Below are 20,380 nucleotides of genomic sequence, written 5' to 3' on the forward strand. Positions count from 1 at the left end.
CCATTGCAGAGGAACAGGGACAGAAATTGGCCAACACCAAATTTTTGGAAACAGCGTGAATAAGAAGTCCTTTGCTCCTTAAGCTGGTGTGATATTGTGGAAAGCTCTTAGGAAAACAAATACTAAACAGATCTGGAAGTGAGATAATTTTATCCATCTGTGCCTTTTAGTGTAGTTTTACTACTACGACTGCTGCAGGTGGTAGTAGAGAAGAAAATATGGGGGGGGGGGGGGGTAAATGGAGTTATGAAAGAGCCAGGAGTGAGACGTCTTCCTGATATCGGACCCTCTTTGGTGCCAACGGCCGCCGTGATTGGTCAGGAAGCCTCCCTGGTCCTGGCATGACGTCACTGCGGGAGCGAGTAATCAGACGGTAGAGGAAGCGCGCAGGCTGGAGGAGAGGCAGAAGCTGGAGCACCGAGGATGAAAGCGGACTCATCCGTGAGCGGCGGCGCTGATTCTCACCGAGGGCCCGACGTGAATGCAGAAAAATGAGTCTGGAAAATTCAGCGAGCTAAAGTTGGGGACATTTGCCTCCAGAGTTCGCTTTGCTTGTGAAGCAGGTAAGAAATTGAGGTGGAAACAGGGAAGATTTGCACGCAGAGCATCACATCTTTTTCTTTTTTTTTCAGGCTCTGAATCTCTCCAAATGTCATGTCCATGTGGCTTACGCAGAGGATTTAGGGACACTGGCAATCTCTGCTTAGTATACCTGCTGGTTAATATCCACGGGGAAGAAATATGTAATTTAACCACCAGAAACGCCCTCCTGTTTCATTCTATTTCTGCGAAAGCAGGTGCAGGCTATGATCTTTAAACAGAAAAGAAAAATCTTATTCTCTAAATTACCAGAATAATATAGACTGCTACACCCCTCTGCCTGTTGTTATGATAAGGAACAAATTGGTTTCATGCGTTAGTTTATGCGGATAATCCTTGTGATGTGTCTAGTTTTAGAAGAAGTAGGCCAATCGCAACTCTCATTAAAAGTAGGCTGCCCTTGCCCCCAGGAGCCCTAACGAGCCGAGAGCAAATTAAAACATCTTACCCACCCCCTCCAACCAAACCCCAGCTCAATTTAGATTGAGAAGGTTTTTATTTATTTATTTCATTTTACGAGAGTCAGCTTTTGATCTTGAACTAGCATCATTTTAGTCCTCTGCATAAGCGCGGTGTCAGGATCACGGTCATGCTTTAAGGACGATATATATATATATATATATATATATATATATATATATATATATATATATATATATATATATATATATATATATATATATATATTCAGTCCTAATCTTATTACAACGACATGCCAAGTTTTGACCATGGATAATTATAATAATAATTATCCTTGGCAGTCGTTTGTTACAAGTCATATAGTGATACTTTTTATCTCGCCTTAAATTGTTTTTGTTATTATTGTTAAGATGTTGTGTTGTGCAGAATACAGGTCTGTCCTACAAAATGAACTAAATAACTGTAGGTTATTATCGAAGTATCTTTCAGCACTGTTGATTTTTTTTTTTAAATCTAACTAAATGCTTAAAGTAATATTTCAAACAGCTCCTTCACGGGTTTACACTAGAAATTTTGAAGCTAAAAAGTATGAGAATTTGTATGCTAAATATTGTGATTTGTGTAGCTGCAATACAGGGGTGTTACCTGCAAGATATGCTAATGTAAGCGTTATAGCCTGTTGTGTGTACAAAACGCCTGATTTGATTTTTCTAATGAGTTAATATTTATTTATTTGTTATTATTATTTTACATTTTAGATGCATGACAATTGCACACATGTAGAGTACAATTAGGTCAGGCTGATCTCTGTATTCAGCAGGCCTTCAAACAGACACCATATCACGGCAGGACAAGAAATGTGTGTCGGCTTCTCAAACCACCAACATATGTCAGCATAAAGACAGTGCATATCTTCGTATCGTGAACATGCTGCGTTTCATGCATCTTTTACTCCATGTAGAGACGATAGCTTTTGCTCCTTTTTTATTTTAATATAAAGATGCAGAAATGATCTGGGAGTGTATTTTTGAATATTACGGGCCTACTAATGCAGCTTCACCTCCTTCTAGATATCACGCCAGCATCATGTCGGGCTACAGCATCAGAGAGTGTGAGAGAGGGGGTCTGTTTTTGTCTTTGGTTATCTAGCTGTATGAGTGTTAAATACCTGTCATAAAGCTAGATAACCGAAAGTAGAAATGACTTCCGTAGCCGTGTGTGCGTACCCGAAAGAAAAGGGCGCTCCGGCTGTAGAGTCACCAAGTTGGATTTTGAAGTTCACCTCCAACAGGTAAGAAAACGTTCTGCTTTGAGGCTGGTGTTAATATTCGTGAATTAGATAGGCAACAAAATGTTTTACTAGAAGTGTGTAAAGTAAGATTTTAGTGCTGAATTTATATTTATAAAGAGTTTCTCTCACCGATAACCAGTGCATTTGTGGGCCTTCCATTGTAGCATATGTCAGCTTCGTACAACCTTTATTTTATGGTAGAAGAGTAGAAAAACAAATTTCTAACAATACTACTTTTAATTTATATTTTAATTTTTTAACCTACTATATAAAAACAGCCACAAGTGCAAATAAAATGATCTAACATCTCAATCAGTACTCTACCCCCAGGCATCTTTTACCTTTAAACTTATGCCCCTCAGTGTAACCTAAGGGTTCATATGAGCTTTAGGAATTGAGCCTGTTTCAGGGTTGTCTATTCACGTTCTTTGCAACATGGTGTTGAATGTAAAGCAGGTCACCCAGTGGCTGGATGGGAAGCAGTAGAGACTCAAAGACCCAAAATTTCACCATTCGCAGGCATTGGTCCACTGATGTCAGTAAAGCATCATGTGAGAAAAACTTTATTGCCAAAAATTAATTAACAGTATATTAAAAATCCAGTCTAATAAGAAGGGAAGTAGGAGCAGTAAAGGTGAACAGGCGAACAGGTCACACTTATTATTATTATTTTCATTCTTGAGGACCTCCAATATTCCTCTTAAAGTACCTGCTTCAGGATACACTGGCATGTTCCCCTGGAAGCCTATAGCGAGTGGGTTGTGATCTTTTACAATTTACCCTCTACTTTGTCATTCGTTTACTTTTTTCCTTCGCTGAAGAGTATTTGCCATTTATTTTAAACACAACATGCAGTTCCGATTCTAACTTCATTCAGGAGAAAGAAAGGGGAAGCTAATGCTTTGTTCCAGCAGGACTGCTAATAATGCCGTTGAGTGGTGTAGCACCCTGCTAATAAAAACACTTGGTGTCTGTATTTAAAGCTGTAGCAAATCTCAGAGCCTTTGGGATACATTGTGTCTCGCCTCAATGAGAAGGCCAGGGCCATCCTGTAGACAGGAGCTGAACTTTTCAACTTGGTACTTCAGCGCTGTTCGGTGCATACGCTCAACCCTGAGAATGCCTCTAAAGCCTAAAGAGCACCAAAGTGAGATGAGTTTTCATTCATTCTGTTAACTACCTATTGCTGTAGAGCTTGCGGTCAAATGCGGCTAATTGCTTCGTTTCACAACGAGATATTGGATATGTGAAAAGGCCGTGGTCCAAGTCTTTTCCAGAGCTTTCCCTGTTATAGGTAGCGTGTGAACATGACGTGCCTTCTTAGTGAAAGGGAATAAAAACACTTGAGGCTTTATATATGGGACGGTCCAAGGAATTCTTGATTTAACCTTTGAACTTTGTATAATATGAAGGATTCTCTTGGTGGTTTTATGGCAAAAACATACAAAAACACACAAGCATGACAAGAGATGGGACTGGGCTATGAAGAAGCAAAGCTGGTGAGAGCTTTTAAAGTTTCCATAGCTGACTGATTTATGCTTGTTTACAGTATGTACAGTAGGCCGTGTTTAGCTATAGTGATACCTTAAGATGTGTAAAGCACTTTTCATATTTTACTCCTCTCTTTTCTATTTTTCTGCTCGTATTGCAGGCTTCTGAATAACACTGAAAGCTGTGGGATTCCTGAAAGGATCCACCATTAGAAGAAAATAAAAAGAAAGGACCTCCCCTCTCCCACCTTCACCCCTTTTTTGCCCGAGAGCCCCTGATGCCATCTGCACTGCCAATGTGGGCGCTTGGCCTGTGCCAGGAGGGGGACAAAGACCGTGCCAGGAGGGGGACAAAGACCTTGCCGGATACCCTGCGGAGTAAGGGCTTGCACAGAGGAGCCATCTTGAGAGATGTTTGCCGTGACACCTAAAATGGCTGGGCTGGCACACGAGGTGAGCTGCATCATAGCTTTCTGTTGGGTACCAGTGGTAATGGTGGTGGTGATGGTGGCCAGGAGGTGGGAAGTGTGACTGTGTCTGTGTGTGTGAGAGAGATGGGGGAAGGGAACAGGACGAAGGATGAGGGATGAGGGGAAAGAAGAGTTTCCCATTTCCTCCCCAGTCACACATGGCCTCTCCCTTTTCTGCTTTCTTCAGCTCCTGCTAATTAGCAGTTAAGGGGTGATGTGAGGGTGGTGGGTGAAGAAGGGTGGTGGTAGTTGATGGTGGAAGGGAGGGGTGGGGGGGGGTTGCTGGGTAGCAAACAAAATTAATGAGCTGGCACTGGTTGAAGGAAACCTGCCATCCTCTCCTGTCATGGTGCTTCTTTACTCCCTGATGCACACCAGGCAGTGGTGTACAGCGTGTTTCCACCTGACAAACCTCGGAGATTAATTCATGCAAAACGGCTTTTGTTAGGAAATTTGCATCGTGATATTTACCACAGTATCTTTAAGCGTCTTAGTGTGGCGAAAATCTGAGGAGGAGACAAGCAGGGATCCTGATATTTCTCCTGTGGGTGATCACACGACTGTCTTTAAAAGTAAAAGCATTAGAGTTTAACAATTAAATTTACAGTCTGAAAATGTTCGGGTTCACGAAGCAGTTCCTTGTGTGTAATACTGATATTTTATCATTCATGTTGCAGTGCAGACACTGCGCTTGCATGTAAGTTTTGAGAAATAAGAAATGGGGCAGTGAACATACCTTATTATAACTGTTAACGCTGATTGAAGAGCTCATATATAAATTTAAGCATTAGCGCTCGGCGTTTAATACTGATTACAGCTCTTTCTGGTGTAATTGTACTGCTTCGGTGCTTGCATGTGATTAGAAACTTTAGTTAACAGGAAGGCTAAAAACGTCTTCCAAAATCTGGCAAGGGCAAAATGACACTGCTAAATATCAGTGTAAGTGCAGAGCAATCCAAATCGTCAGCAGCTCCAAGCCTGTAACCCTACACGCGCACGCCCGGAAAAGCGTCCTCATCGTGGCGTAGAGCTGCCCTGTACCCCCGGTGACTCCGGCAGCGACCTGGAGCAGAAAAAGAGACACGTGAGCGTGTGTGTGCAGGGCCAACATGTGCAGCTGCAGTGCTCGTGTGTTAATGAACAGCACCGTGCGTTTTCACATTATCATTCAACCCCGTTCTTTCTCACCCCACCCCACCTCAATAGCTGCTGCCACCCCCCCACTCCCTACCCATTCCCCCTCGAAAAGCCTGCTTTCCCACTATTGTGGGAACTGGTGGTGCGGTGGACCTGGGCTGGGGGGCAGGGTGGGAAAGACCCTCCAGACTAGACATGAGCAGATGCCTGAGACATTAGACTGTCGTGCAGATCACCGGGGTCGGACGAGCCACTGAGTTTTAATGTGTGTGCAAGTGTATGTGGGTTTGATATGTGTGTGATGGGGGGTGGGGGTGTAGTTCAGGCCCTGGAGTGCCACCTGACTGTTCATTAGTCTATTCAGCCTCCTCTCCATGTCTGAAAGACATGGAGATGCTGTATTTTGTGCTAAATGAGAGGGGTTTCCCAAGCATGAGGCCTATACGCTGTCACATGTAAAACCATAGCCTGTCTTTAGATCCTATTGGAGGCAACAATTAATTTTCATATTTATTAATTTTTTTACATTAAAAATTTGATTTGATTAAAGATTTAAACCCTCACAGTGTGTCACTTCCTCTGCCTTGCACTCCTTTATCTTATCTCAATTTTCCTATCTGGATGAGAGTTAATGCAAACACCGTCTCCAAACTCATGCTGCTCTCAGATTGTAAAAAAAGAAAAAAGAAATCATACAAGACAATTGGTGGCACAACATATCACGGCGAATGACTCAGCTAAGGCGATGGGTGTGCTCTCGAAAGCTGAATGATGTAACCCGCGGATAATGATTATTAATGAGCCTCATACTGTACGTGTGCCTCCACAAGATGTGTAAGGCATGTGCAGCCCACATGTCAAAAGATTATTCCCTCTCTTTATTCATATAAAAGACTCAGAGCTGTCTTTACAATTGCATTTGTGCTGCTCATCTGTGATATACAGCATATTGCTTCAGGCAGGTTTGACAGAAGAGAGGAAGCACTGTGAAAAAAAAAATCGTTTTGGAGACATTATAGCTTGCTTAATGCTATGTCTCCGTTGCACATCTCCATGACACATTAGGGGAAACAGAGGAGCAAGGAGGGGAATGATGATGAAATTGGGTTTTTTTTTTAAAAATAAAAAAAACAAAGGTAAAGATTGGGTTATCAAGAGAAGGTTAAAGACACTGGAGCTAAATGTATATGCGTGCATGAAAAGGAGGCAGCAGGTGTAGCACATGGGCAGCCATGTTTGAGCCCACCATCTGCATTTACTGAGGAAGTTAGCTTGTGCTAGCCTGTGCAGTGCCACATTAAAGCCATCTGCAGCTGCGAGGAGCTGGGCATCGAAGACGGAAGAGTGTGCGTGTGTGTGCTTGAAAAGAGTAAGGAGGGCTATCAATTTGTATGTGATAGCCGCAGCAGTCGGCACAGACAGCGTGGTCAAATAGAGGGGGTGACTGAAGCAAATAAGTCAGGAAAATGTATTTGCGCTTAATACCAAAAGTGCTGTAGATGTAAAGAGCTTTTACTAGTACTTGAAGGGTGTTAAAAATGAGCAGCATGTACAAATGCACACAGAATATTTCTTTGTCTAATGGTTAATAAGAGCTGTATTTCTTACTAAACGCAATGTGGTGTGGAGGGGGGATAGCATGAGTTGATTGCAAATGAGCAAAAAATAAGTGATGGGAAAAAAAATGCAAATGTTGATTTAGATAGTGAAACCGCTTAAGACTCGCGTGGTTTTAATCGTCTCGGAAACAAAGAGTTTTCAATCAAGATGGTCTAAAATGAGAGCAGCTGAAGAGTGAGGTCAGCAGCTCTGACACGGTGTCGGGAGGATTTAGGATATAAAGGTCCTCGAATCTTCCTCGGCACACTGTAGATACTTAAATATTCATTCTTCATTCTTTCATTCCTTCTACTTGTACATAACTTTAAATTTGACAGAAAAATGTATTTCCCCTCAAGAAAATGGCAGAATAGAGATGATTACCTTTCCTTCCTTTCCTCCTTCTGTTATTCATTATTAACTATGTATTGCTTTTCCTATGTGGGATTTTCAGTGCAGGGAAATTATAATGTATGACATGATGAAGTGACAGTAGCCCGGTGCTCACTTCCTATTCTGTGTGAGTTCAGCGCCGTAGCCATAGTAGCGATAAAATGTTAATACCGTATAGCTCCTGGGTTACCTCTTCACTATGTGTGGACAGTATTAATGTTTTAACGCCTCTGCTGTGGTGTATAAAGCACAGCTCATGGGCCGCCCATAGTCTTGGATGAGGTCCAATGTGGGTCAAGCGAGGCTCATTGGGACTCTTTAATGCAACTTTGGCAGAGACTAATCTTGCACAAAGCCCAATGCTAAGTATCTTAGAGCAAGATGGAGAGAAGTTTCTACATCCAAGGCTTTGCAGATTACGTCTGTTAGCCATGGCATCCCTGAGTAGGGGTCCTGTATGCTCCAATGAAAGCAGGGGAGAATTAGGTGACTGAGCCTTTAATACAGTGGCCCTTTGTAATCATATCAGTAGATGAGGTTCTGGGTTGAGGAGAATTACATTGAATCCTTGGAGTGACCTCTTTTTATTTTGTGAATGTAATTTTATTCAGTAGTACCATGTGCGAGTTTGATACAGGCAAAAGCAAAAAGAGACAAAGAAAGTGCAGAGTACAGCGTCTGATGCAAAATGGCTGTACGACCCCAACTCTGTGTCAGAAATCAATTCAAGTTCAAGTTCATGGTTGCGACCGCTCTGTCTGCAGCCGGTCAGGGAGTTAAGAGTGTCTGTGACCACCCCGGAGTACAAGAGGAGGAGGAGGAGGTGGTGGTGGTGGGTGCGGGGTACATAGCCTTTGACCTCTGTTAGTGTTGCTATGGGAAAGAGGATGGTCGGCTCAGTAATGTAAGGCTGAAAAGGCCGAACTGTCAGAGCTGTCCAGCAGACGTCAACCCCCCCCCCCCCCCCCCCCCAATGATACACACACATGCACACAAGCTCTAACTCATTCACACACACTCACAGATGGCACGGGCCAGCTTGGGAATGTTCGTTGTGAGAGAATGCTTTATGTTCATCAGACGCTGTTATAATTCATCCAATCTTTTGAGTCTCCACCTCTTCCTCTGCACATTCTGTTAGACTTCTTCTGTCTCATTGTGTGTGTGTGTGTGTGTGTGTGTGTGTGTGTGTGTGTGTGTGTGTGTGTGTGTGTGTGTGTGTGTGTGTGTGTGTGTTAGCGTGCGCATGTGTGCATGTCACCTAATATACAAATACTGTGATAAAGCACTTGTGAGAAAGGAAACCAATCCTACGTTGCAAACAGAGCTCTTCAGATAAAACGTGCTCCCTGCAGTCAGAAGAAGTCCGCAGAGAAAACATTTCACTAAAAAACAAAAAATATCCAGCGTCGCTTGTGAGCAGAAAACTCACTATACACATGCACATAGTGCATGATTCCGTTTCGCTTAAGCCTCACTATTGTTGTTCTTACAAGGCAATATCTGTGCAATGCAATCTCCAACTTTGCATGTAGGACTGTGATGTAATTAATAACGGTGAAAATCATCTTCTGTGGCCCCAACCTCAACCCATGAGTTATTGATCTCTTTGGATAAACCTGTGGATAAAATAATCTGTTGCGATGTATATTTCTGTGTCTGCTCATTTGAAATGGTCAGTGTTTGATGTTTGAGTGACTGCGTGTCAGAGTGGGCATGCAAATCCACTGATTGTACTATGTGCATGTTCCGTGCCCCCTCTGTGAGCGTGCGCAAGTGTGGCCTCATTTAAGGTTGCATTCATTCAGGGGAGGGGTCTCACGAATAAAAGAGCTCCTATTTGCATACGCTGCATGCTGTCTGCAGAGAGGGAGCAGTCAAAAAAAAGATATCAGAGGTGGACAAAGAGAACGAGGACAAATCCTTCATTGTGGGGTTGGTGGGAGAAAGGGCTCATCTGAATTGGGGAGTGGGTGGAAATTGACAGAGAAAGAGTTCGGGCTGGTTCCCTGTAGGGATAAAAGCCTTAAGATCCCTTCATGCATACAGCCTGCAAATGGAAGAGAAGAACAACATGCAGAGCACAGGGGTCTTTTTCTTTTTTTTAACAGTGCATGAAAAGGAAGTTTGTTTTTCTGAAACACTGCTTACAATCTTTAATGTATAAATTAAAAAAGAAAGAAAAAAGAAATCATGCACAACAAATTCACTATTGGCAAAACAGACTCATCAACCTTTGGAATAACCAAAGAGCTGCTTCGGTTTGCAGAATCGTTTTCAGATTTTATTCTTAAACGTTTCCCCACAGACTCGTTTTTATATGGGGATGTTATTTACCCTTTTTATGTGTTGTTTTACCCGGTGGCCCTTTGTTCTTTGGGTTAATTTGTTTCATTGTAAATGTTTGCTGTTTTTAATGACTGCTCAGCATTTTGTAAGCTCAAGAAAATGCTCTACAAATAAAGCTTTTAATTATGAATGCTTAACGTACTAGCTCATGACAAAACTAGCACATTTTCATATTATGTTGTCAGTGGAATGTGTTCCTAAATCGAGACTGTTTGCAAGAATACCTTCACTTTGCTTTTTGCACCCAAAATGTGAAACGTTACTCTCATTCAGGGCAGAAGAGTTTATGGAGCCAAGTTCGATTCTCATGCTAATGATTCCCTCCATGCTTTCTTCCTCAGGATGGGACAGGACCTGCATCTCTGCACTCTGTAGGACTCTGAAGGCCTGGAAGAAAACTCATCAGACTGTTGTCCTAACAGAATATAAAATTTAACGAAACTGAAACCTGAGTGTATCATCGAAATAAAGTAGAAACAGCAGGTTTACTATGAAACACATTATTCAAGATCAAGGCCTCGGTTAAGCAAAAACAACAAAACACTATTTTAAGACATTGTGAATGTAATGCCATATATGATCTGATATGTTTATACTGATGTCTTTTGTTTAAATTGTTTAAAAACTGTTAATAAATCACTTTTTTCCCCACTAAATTATGTTTGTATATTTTCACAGTAAATGCCTGCTTTTTTAAATTAATTAAATATTTTATTTTAATATGTCTAAAGTGTATTTTTTAATAAATATAGATTATTTTATTATTAATATCTTGTCAGTAACAGCTACTTAAATAATATAATAAAATAATAGGAAAACTTTACCCCTGTGTTTGATTCTTGTTTTCGAGCAACACCGTGCTTTATTTTGGTGATCCGATAGGCGAGGAAGGACCATATTGTGAGGCTGGATTATTACAGAGCTGGGAAAATAAAACACGAAACACACACATATTTATAATGTCCCTCTCTCTCTTTCTCTCGCTCGCTCGCTCTCTCTCGTGAGAAGGTGTTTGAGTGACCCCGCATTAAGTTTTAATTAGGAGGAGCAGACAAAGCACCGTGTGTGGGAATGAAAAGTTCATCAGCCGAAAACCTCAGTTGCCAAAACGACCCTGTCCGCTATTAAACACAATGTAATAATAATAATAATAATAATAATAGCCTTCATATTTTATTTATCAAGTGGATTTTATTTGAAACATTTCACCCACACGTTTGCCTTGTGTTCTAAGAATAGTTAAAGGTCTAAATCAGTGCAATAAAAATGTAAGTATAAATTTAAGCGAGTCTGAGTTTTAAGTGTGAGTGAAGGCCACAGCCACGTTTGGACAATTAATCAGTTTTTTGGGTGGGTGGGTGGGTGGATGGGTGTGGGGATTACAAGCCGTCCGGGTGTCAGTCGGACCTCAATCACTGTCCGACTGATCTCTGTCCGGAGTCAAACAACAGATGGACACGCGCGGGGTCAGCAGGGGATTATTTCCACGCTTTGTGTAACAAACAAAACGCTTAGAAGTGACAGAAAAAAAGAAAAAATACAGACATGCTCATTAGTTTCAACAACTGAGTTGTGAATAACTTCTTTTTGCAATTTAATGTACTTGACTAATAACTAAATAAACATGAATAACATCATTGCTCCATTCGCCTTTCATTTTAATCTTCTGACTGTATTACATTGCATTATTTTCTAATACAAATTTTAAAACGATATAATATGTATATAATCTTTTGAAATTACCAGACTATTATTGTTTTAAAGTGGATGAATGAATGACACTTTTTTCAATTTAAAAAGCAGTGATGAAACAATTAAAATTCATAAAAGACTGAAAAAAGAAAAAGAAAAAAAAAGCTTGATTTTAATTGTATGTTTTAAAGAAGTTATTGATCCTATATGCAGGTGTCACAGCAGCAGAAATATAAACAGCAATACAGAGCTAAGCTGCTAAGCCAGAATACCTGCTTCTAACCCATATAATAAATCATCTATTTATATTGTATATATTAAACATGACACTTAGAAAATAAAAATAGAGGTAGTCTAATCAATAATGTATGGACTAGTGTGAGAAAACAAATAGACTAAAGTGCGGATACAAACATCTTGCAGTAAACTCTGTAATTACACAGTTACTTGCTTGTGAATAGCTTGTGACAGCGCTGTTTTCTTACCCATCTCCTCAAATCTAACATCACATGGCAGTGCAGTTCTCACTCATGGAGCCCCACGCAGGAGTCAGCATGTTTTCAATCTATCTAAACACTACAGCGGCTGATTTTGGTGATTAGTTCCCCCTCTCTGGATGAATGGAACCCAATTAGCGAAATCAGCCTCTGTAGAGCCTGGATGGAAGGAAAGCACAAATGTTCAAATGATGTTGTAAAAACTGTTACACTGCCATGATTTTCATCATTAAAAATGTTTCATATTCTGCTGGGTTTACCCTACATGCCCTGCAAATGTGTGCTTTATGTTTCCTCCCTGCAAACAAACATTAGAGAGCTCAGAGAATAATTATGGCACATTCAGTATCCACATCATCCTTCTGCAGAGGTAACGTCTTGCTTTAATCTGTTGCTCGGTGTAAATATTGCTTTTTGATGAATGTCCTGTGAGGTGGCACAGCCGGTCAGGGACCTGTTGGTGAAGTCCCATGTCAGCAGGGGTCAGGGGTCACGATCTGGGCAGTCCCCCAGAGGACAATAAACAGGCCGGAGAGATGCTGAGGTCAAAAAAAGCTTTAGCCAGAACCAAAGGTCAAGGGCCGCTAATTAAGTGGCTATTTCCTGCTATTCCCAAGTGACCAGTGGAGTTGAGACAGAAAATGAAATGCATGAAGAAGTTAATAAATCATGTTAACACAAAAAAGGAATTTGAGCACTATACAATAAAAACAACAGCCTGTCCCCCTCATGTTAGAAGAGAAAATAAAATATAAAGATTAAAGATATAAATTCTATATTTTTTCAGCAGATTTCCATAAAAATAACAACATATTTAACCTTTATTTCATAGCAACATTCTCACATGCTGCTCCCTTAAGGGAGAGAAGCCGTGATGCAGGACTTCACTGCTCACGATGAGGAATCCAAACATTTTGGAGGGAAAGTTAGAGTTGGTAGGAGCTGTTTATGCCTTTCCAGCCTGTGAATGAGCCCTATGTGTATGATCCTTTAGCATAAGAAAGGAGATGGGGCCTGTGAACTTCTCTGACACTGACCTTTCTCCCAGGATGTGAATAGTATCACTCAAGGGGCTACCCGGCAGCCTTTCAGCCAGACCCGAGCCTCGCCCTTGCCTAAACTTCTAATCAGGCTGATTTAATGTATCCTAAAAGTCTTTCCTCGCCACCCACCCCACCGCTGCTTCAGAGGAGTCACTGTGCAGCCATTTACTGCAAGCACACACAGCCCTGTCTCTGGGCCCCTACACTCTGGGAAGTTAAAGGAGCTGGTTTGAAACAACAGAGGGCCCTTTCTCCTTCCAAAGTGTCTGAGTCGCTTTGTAATCAATTGGTTCCTCCTCCAAGGAGCTGATGCTTCAACCAAACTGATTTGGATTTCTCAGATAGTCGAGAATATGGAGGTACTATTTTATTTAAGCAAAACTTCTTCACACTTCAACAGTATACTTTATTTATTATATTTTTTTCTACCACATATTTAGCTACAATAAACTTGTAAATAACATTGAAAAACATCGAAATATTACTCATTACTGTACATCCGTGTCATTATATACAGCATAACATGAGCAGAGTAATAACATGTGCGTGGCATCAATGTCAAGTGGGCTGATTTATGCAGCACGTGATTTATACTTAACTACCAGTCGCCGTAAATGTGCTTTTAGTCGTTAAGATCAACTTATTTAGCTCTTGGTTGGCAGCCCATCTGAAGCATTGTGTATTGTTTTGTATGAAATGCGTGTGTCTAAATAATTTCTCACCAAAGTTAAGTGAGACTCTGAGGTTCAGTTAACACAATTAAAAAAATTTTTTAAATAAAATTTAAACGCAATGAAAAATAATCCTCTGAATCTGGATCATGCAGTAAGCCTGTGGGGTTTTATCAAATATCGACGCAATAAATGACGCTCAGCAGTGCAGAGGAGCGCACTGACCAGGCGCACTGCTCCCGGAAGTAAAAATGTTTTCAAGCCATAATATCAAAATAAACATACATAATACATCGCTCATAAATCCTTATGTAAAAAAACGAAGGCCTTCACTCAAATGGTTTGTGTTTGTTTGTATTTATTTATTTCCGTTAAACTTATTGTTACATTTATTGGGGGGTTTGCTGCATCAGGCTGCTGCAAGAATCTCTCAACAGTCCTGCTATTATTATGATAATAGTTTAAAAAATTATTAGCTAATTATTAGCTGATTGTAATCTTTCATTTATAAACTGTACACCTAAAAACCTAAAAACAAAAACAAAAAACGAAATCTTAGGTTTATTTCTTATTTTTTCTTTTTTTTAAGGATTTAATGTGCTCATATTGTATTTGAGCACATTAAATTGTTGTTGTTAGTTAGTAACTGACGTCAGGTTCGACTTGGCATTAGTGTTTGCAGCTGCAGTGCTGCTCTTGATTGGTGCGTAAGACCATCATGTCCCGCCTCCTGTTGCAGCTCATTCCCGTGCTGTAATACAGTTAATAGACGAACTGTGTAATGTAGTGTGGGTCCTCTGAGAGCCAGCCTCTACCTGCTCTGTAATCTATCAGTCTTTTGTTACACTCTGCGTGCTGCGTAAATGCTCGTCAGGTGGGAGTTGAAGTGGAAGGCAATAACATGAATTTAAAACAAAAGAGTTGGAGCTAAATGCAATATTATGATCATTATTATTATGTATTTTAAAGGCTTCCTGTGCTTAGATCGCTTGGATGGTTAATTGCTAAAACTCTAGTGCAAAAATAATTTCACCCCCACCCCCATTTTCACATTACAACAACACAATAACTCTCTTCTCATACAGGCCTCTGTGTATTTTCCTCTACAAATAATCCACAATAAATAATTAAGCTTTTAAAATCTTTGGCAACATTTTTAAAAATAAAATTGATTTCAGAGTAACGAATATTTGGTTCTTTTATCGAAAATGAAATAAAACCAAAGCCTCGCAAGAATGTAGAAATCAATACTAAGACAAAGTTATTTAACAAATTGATTTCCAAATGTGATGTAGACTAATTTTTGTTATGAATTATTTTTTTTTTTACCCTATCGCTGAGTTGTTTGAGCCCCTGCTGCCTCTGATTCAGTCACCGTGTTTTGTAATTATCCAAAGGACGTTCGTCTTTACTTCACAGTTGCATGATTTTAAACAGATTCAGGCAAAATTTATGTAGAAGCTTTGGTCTTAAAAACAGAAATAAAAGGAAGGGGCATCAGTTATTAAGATGGCTGCTGTCTGCCCTCCCTGAGTGTATGAGTGACGAAGTTTTCTATATGTGTGTGGGTGAAAGAGAGATACATTCTTTATGTTCCTTTTGCCTTTTTGCTTATTTTGCATGTGTACATTTCACTGTCCATGTCTACTGTGTCCCTGCGACCAGTAATCAATGAGAGATAAACCTTCTGCTGCCACTGCTGGCTTTGTTCCCTCTTGTGGGGCTGATTAAGTGCTCTTAATCTTCAGCATGTCTGCTGAAGAAATCAGGTGATTTACGCATTTAGGCTGCAGAGAGACAATGAAGATCAGAATATGTGTGTTGATTTATAACAGAAATTAATTCCAAAAGCTTCAAGAGTCTGAAGGAAGAAAAGAGTGGGTGGTGTGTGTGTGTGTGTAGGGGGGGGGGGGGGGGGGGAATGATGAACCCATATTGAGTCAGTGCGCATGCTCACAGTGAGGCGTGGAAAGGCTCATTAGAGGTGCACGCAGTGTGGGTTGGCATCTTTCAAAAAGCCACGTGAGGCTTCAGCCATTCCCCGCTCTTCGTGGCATGCTGGCAGCTTGGTTGTGATTGGCTGAGGACTGTGTGAGTCAGCAGTCGAAGGTGAAAGGTAAGCTGTACCACGGCTGCTTGCAAATGCTACTCACGGCAGATGCGTCGATGTGGATTTTTGAATCAGTGTGTAAATGTTGACAAAAAATCTGTTTGAACTTCAAATTGATGCTTTAATTAAGTCAATTTTGTTCTGTGGGGCGCACAGAACGAAGCATTTTGTTTTTTATGGACTTCATATGTTGCCACAATAATTCTCCCTCATGTCTCAGGATCCATCTCTGAAGGAATTCAGGGCCACATTCCAACAGGCGGGGTTTAGGGTGATTTGCCATTCAGCATTTATGCACGCACAGGGGACTCGAACCGTGTCTGATGTGTGGCTGCTGTGTTAGCCTTTGACCCCAGACTGTCTGGAAGGCCACAGTCACAGAGGGTCAAGGAGAAGAGGGGGGTGGGCGTGGACAGCATCTGATGGGTGGAAAGGGCCCCTGTCTGGGAGTGCAGGACCCAGACAGTCCCAGACGTCTATCTAAGCACACTCAGTGTAGTGAGAGAACCCCTTTAGATCCCCACATCCATGCCCTGTTTGTTCCCACTCACCTCTGTGAGACCTCTGATGCCTAGACACCAGCAGGGTGATGTTTCACCCACTGGAGGAGTGTTTGGGAGGGACACAGATCTTTATATTGCTAATCCTTGAGAATCAGATAGACACACACTAACATCTTTAAGTCTCATTTTTTTGCTTAAACTAGAAAAAGCTTGATGTGCAGTGTTTCTTGCATTACTCTTCTCCCTTTTCACTGTGTCATTCGAAAGTGTTTTTCTTCTGTTGCATTTTCATAACATTGTACATTATACCAGTGTTTTGCGTTTTTTTTTTTTATCAATGCATCTGATTTTTGTAATTTTTTAATTTAAAAAGCCACGACTTAAAGTTTCTTACCAAGAAAGATCCACCAAATATATTTTTTAATGTTAAAAGCACAAAAATGTAAAATTATGCCATTTCACAAAAGAGACAATGATACAAATTTGGGTAGCAGAAATTTGTTTCTAATAACATCTTGATCTGAGAACACACGGGTCCCTGTACTTAACCGTACTCAGCAGTAAAAAGATCCTTATGCACACATTCATGCATATTATAAAATCTCAGATAACAGCAATCAATTTTTTTTGCATCATTGCAATTAACGTCTGTGTTTTTATGCAATGACACACTCCAGCCATATGTTCAGTGATCTACCTAAAATTGCATCTATTCTTGATCCTTCCTTTAAAAAATTAGAAATTCTGTGAACATGCAAATATTGATTGTGGTTTCAGGTTTACAACAGCTGTTTAACTGTACAGTGATCAGCTTTCACAGCTGTATTGTGAAGCTATAAAACAGAGAAATTAATTACATTTAATTTTCTAAAAGAAAGTGTACTTGAAGTCAGAAACATCTATTAAGCAGGCAGATTTTGGACATGGGTTGGGGCTTCCAGCAACACTTACAAAACTTTTTTTTATTTGTTGTACTTCTTTTACTTCAACAACATGCCACATGCATTTTACAGGCTTTATTGGATTATTATAGGGTGAATGAACATGCAGGCGCAGAAGCAGCTCCCTCTTCAGGTATGCAACGGTGACACTTTTATAGCTTCTCATGTGTTCTCCCTGCCAGTGTAATCATAGACACACACTTCTGCAGACACACAACCATGCATTCACGGTCACAGCTATAAGGCCCCTTCCAGACCTCCCGGGTGATCTGCAGTGGAGCGTGTAGCCACCTGTCAATCACCAGATCTCAGCCGCCTTAAGAGAGACATTTCGTCTGGGACAACGGCAGCCTGTCCCTCCCCATACATTCAGCCTCCCCTGGCAACCCTCGCCGGATGACTGAGAGGCTTTGTCCCCTCACAACGGGAGTCCACCATTGAACCCAGGAGCCCATAGCAACCAGAATTAGAGGGTGCCAGAAAGAGGTCTTTGCTGTGAGACAGGGGTGAAAGCTCTGTTCTTGTCCCCACGTCTGGGATTCATATCACGGGCCTGAATGGTGTCCCCTCCTCCTTTTAAATGCTGGTGTAACGGAGCGTATGAAGGGGCTAGCGGTGAGCGGATAGGATCATGGTTAATCTGCTGTTCCTCTCCACTGTGGTCCGATAGGGACACTTAAGCAGCCTCTGTGGCGTGGGGAGGCCTGGAGAAACCTACAGTGGACAAAACTGGGAGGTTCAAGAGCAGGCTGCAAACACTAATGGGCATAGGTCCAAAGACAATTATTTAGCATAATTTAAATAAACAACATTATAAGAAAACTCAATAACAAGTACATTTAAAGTCCAGTGTTCTTGCCTGTGTAAAAAAAAAAGTTTTTAAAAAGTATTATCAGGAAAATGTTTCCTCCCCAAGGAGCTGGTGAAAAAGTAGGAACTGGTCATATTTCCAAAACAAGATACCCTGTAATACATACATTGTTATAAAACAACAATAGTTTGTTTGTACTGATACATTTGTATGTAACTAATATTTTGCTTGTGAAGTACTTTATATCGCCCTGCCAAATACAATTGTGGCCAAATCTGGCCAAAATCTGTTCTCATAAGGGCCACATTTACCCTTGAGTAAAGACGTGAACTTGATGAGAGCCTGGCAGCATCACTTCAGTCACAGGTCCACCTTACCTGGGCTTGCACAACATGTGCTACTAATATAACCAAGTGATAATATCCAAAATCAGGAAGTGACTGAACTTTTTTTTTTTTTTTTTGCAAGAAAAAATTACAAACTCATTCTGGAACATGCCACTCTCTCTCAAATGTAATGGAATAAAAAAAATAGCTGAAAATGCCTCAAAGGAAAACATTGGACAGGAGTGATGGTGGGAAATATAGGACTCAATTAGTCCCAGGATTAGACATCACAAAGACAGTCCAGATCCTAATGGTCAGGAAAGTTTTGAAATGCCTGCTGTGAGATCACCTTTAGGGGACACTGAAACTGCAAACAGAATGTGAGCAGATTAGGCACAGAGAGAAAAGACTAAGGGCTTGAATAGTTTATGAACAGTTTTATGGACTCGTGGTTGCTTTCAAAAGGGCTTTTACAGCTCTCTCTATAAGAGAGTGAACATAGATTCCTGAATACTACTCTAACCACTGTAGGTGCTTGTAACTGTAAAGGGAATTCATTGCGGTTTTACTGCAGTGTGGATGGCGTGTATCTATATCTATAAAACAATCCCATGAACACACAGAAATAAAAAAAAATACCATATTGTGCTGTTTAGTTTGAGGAGTGGCAAAAACAAATACAATCCCAATTTCAAAAAAGATGTTATGCTGTGTAAATAGTAAATGAAAACTAAATGCAATTATTTGCAAACCTCATATAACCATATTTTATTCATATTCATTAATATGGCCCGAGCTTCAGAAAAAAAACCCCTGTTTCCACAAATTGTAAAACAATTTCTGAATAATTTTCCTCAGCGTAAAATTGTGGAGACTTTTAACATCTCATCATCTACTGTGCATAATATCAAAAGACTCAGAGAATCTGGGGAAATCTCTGTCCGCAAGGGGTCAAGGCCAAAAATCGGTATTAGATGCCTGTGAATTTCGGGCCCTCCGGCAGCATTGCATTAAAAACATACACGATTCTGTCATGGAAATCACTGTGTGGAGTCAGTCAGCAACATTTCCAGAAAGTTTTGTACGTGAACACAGCTCATTGTGCCATCCACAGATGCAAATTAAAGCCCCATCATGCAAAGAAGCCATACAGCATCTATTACAACAGCATAGCTTTGTAACAGAAGGTGCTGAACTAGCCTGCCTGCAGTTCAGACCTTTCACCAACTGAAAACATTTGGAATGTTTCATCAAGAAATGAAAAATACAACAAAAAGGGTTTAGGGTTGCAGAACTAAAAGCTAAATGTCCACAATCAGGTGCACCAACACGACCTCCCACGTTGTGTTGTAGTAATGTAGTGTTCTGTACATTTTAGGAGATTACAAACTAATCTCAACCAACAAACAACATTGCTGGCATGCAGAGAAAACATGCTTTGCCTGGTATGTTCTTTATCATTAATGAGCATCTCCACAGCCCCCTATATGGGAGTACGTTTTGTGCAGCTCTCATTCTAAGCTCCTTCTGTTCCCACCCTCTCCTTCCTTCGACCTGTCAATCAGAGATCATGATTGAGCCTGGATGGCAGGCAGTGGGTCATCAGCAATGAAAGTGAGGCCTCATTCTCTGTCCATGCCTCCCTCTTTCATGCCCCCCACAGGTTTTCCCCAACTCACCTTCTCACTTTGCTCTCAGGAATGAACGTGTGGCCAGCGTCCATCCGAAGGACCTTCTTTAAATGCTGAATTTGGGAAGCCCCTGCCTTAACCTCAGAGGGGACGGCATGGCATCATTTAAAAGTAAGCCTGATTTAGTTTTAACAGGCCTCTGCATTTGCCCTTTAAGTGGCTGATGAATAAACATGAGGAGAGTTGGGGCGGGAACTGCATGGGGGTAGCATGAAAAGAGCTGAGGTTTGTGTGTGGGTGTGTGCACATATGTGCGTGTATGTATTATAGGGGGGTATCGGGGGCAATGGGGGAGCCTTTCTTCCCAGCAGGGCTGCATCTCGTTTAATTGGAGCACTTGTGGCAC

The 20,380-nt window shown here is 41.0% G+C and overlaps 1 long non-coding RNA gene across 1 annotated transcript; it reads left to right on the forward strand.

Moving 5' to 3' along the window:
- Nucleotides 1-404: 404 nt before the first annotated feature.
- LOC145430201 (uncharacterized) lies at nt 405-10,572 on the forward strand. Its single transcript, XR_013910664.1, has 4 exons — nt 405-563; nt 2,091-2,311; nt 3,963-4,254; nt 10,091-10,572. It is a non-coding gene; the product is annotated as an uncharacterized LOC145430201 (long non-coding RNA).
- The last annotated feature ends 9,808 nt before the right edge of the window (nt 10,573-20,380 follow it).

Source organism: Astatotilapia calliptera, chromosome 7, assembly GCF_964374335.1.
Source record: "Astatotilapia calliptera chromosome 7, fAstCal68.1, whole genome shotgun sequence".
Classification (NCBI taxonomy): Eukaryota; Metazoa; Chordata; class Actinopteri; order Cichliformes; family Cichlidae; genus Astatotilapia; species Astatotilapia calliptera.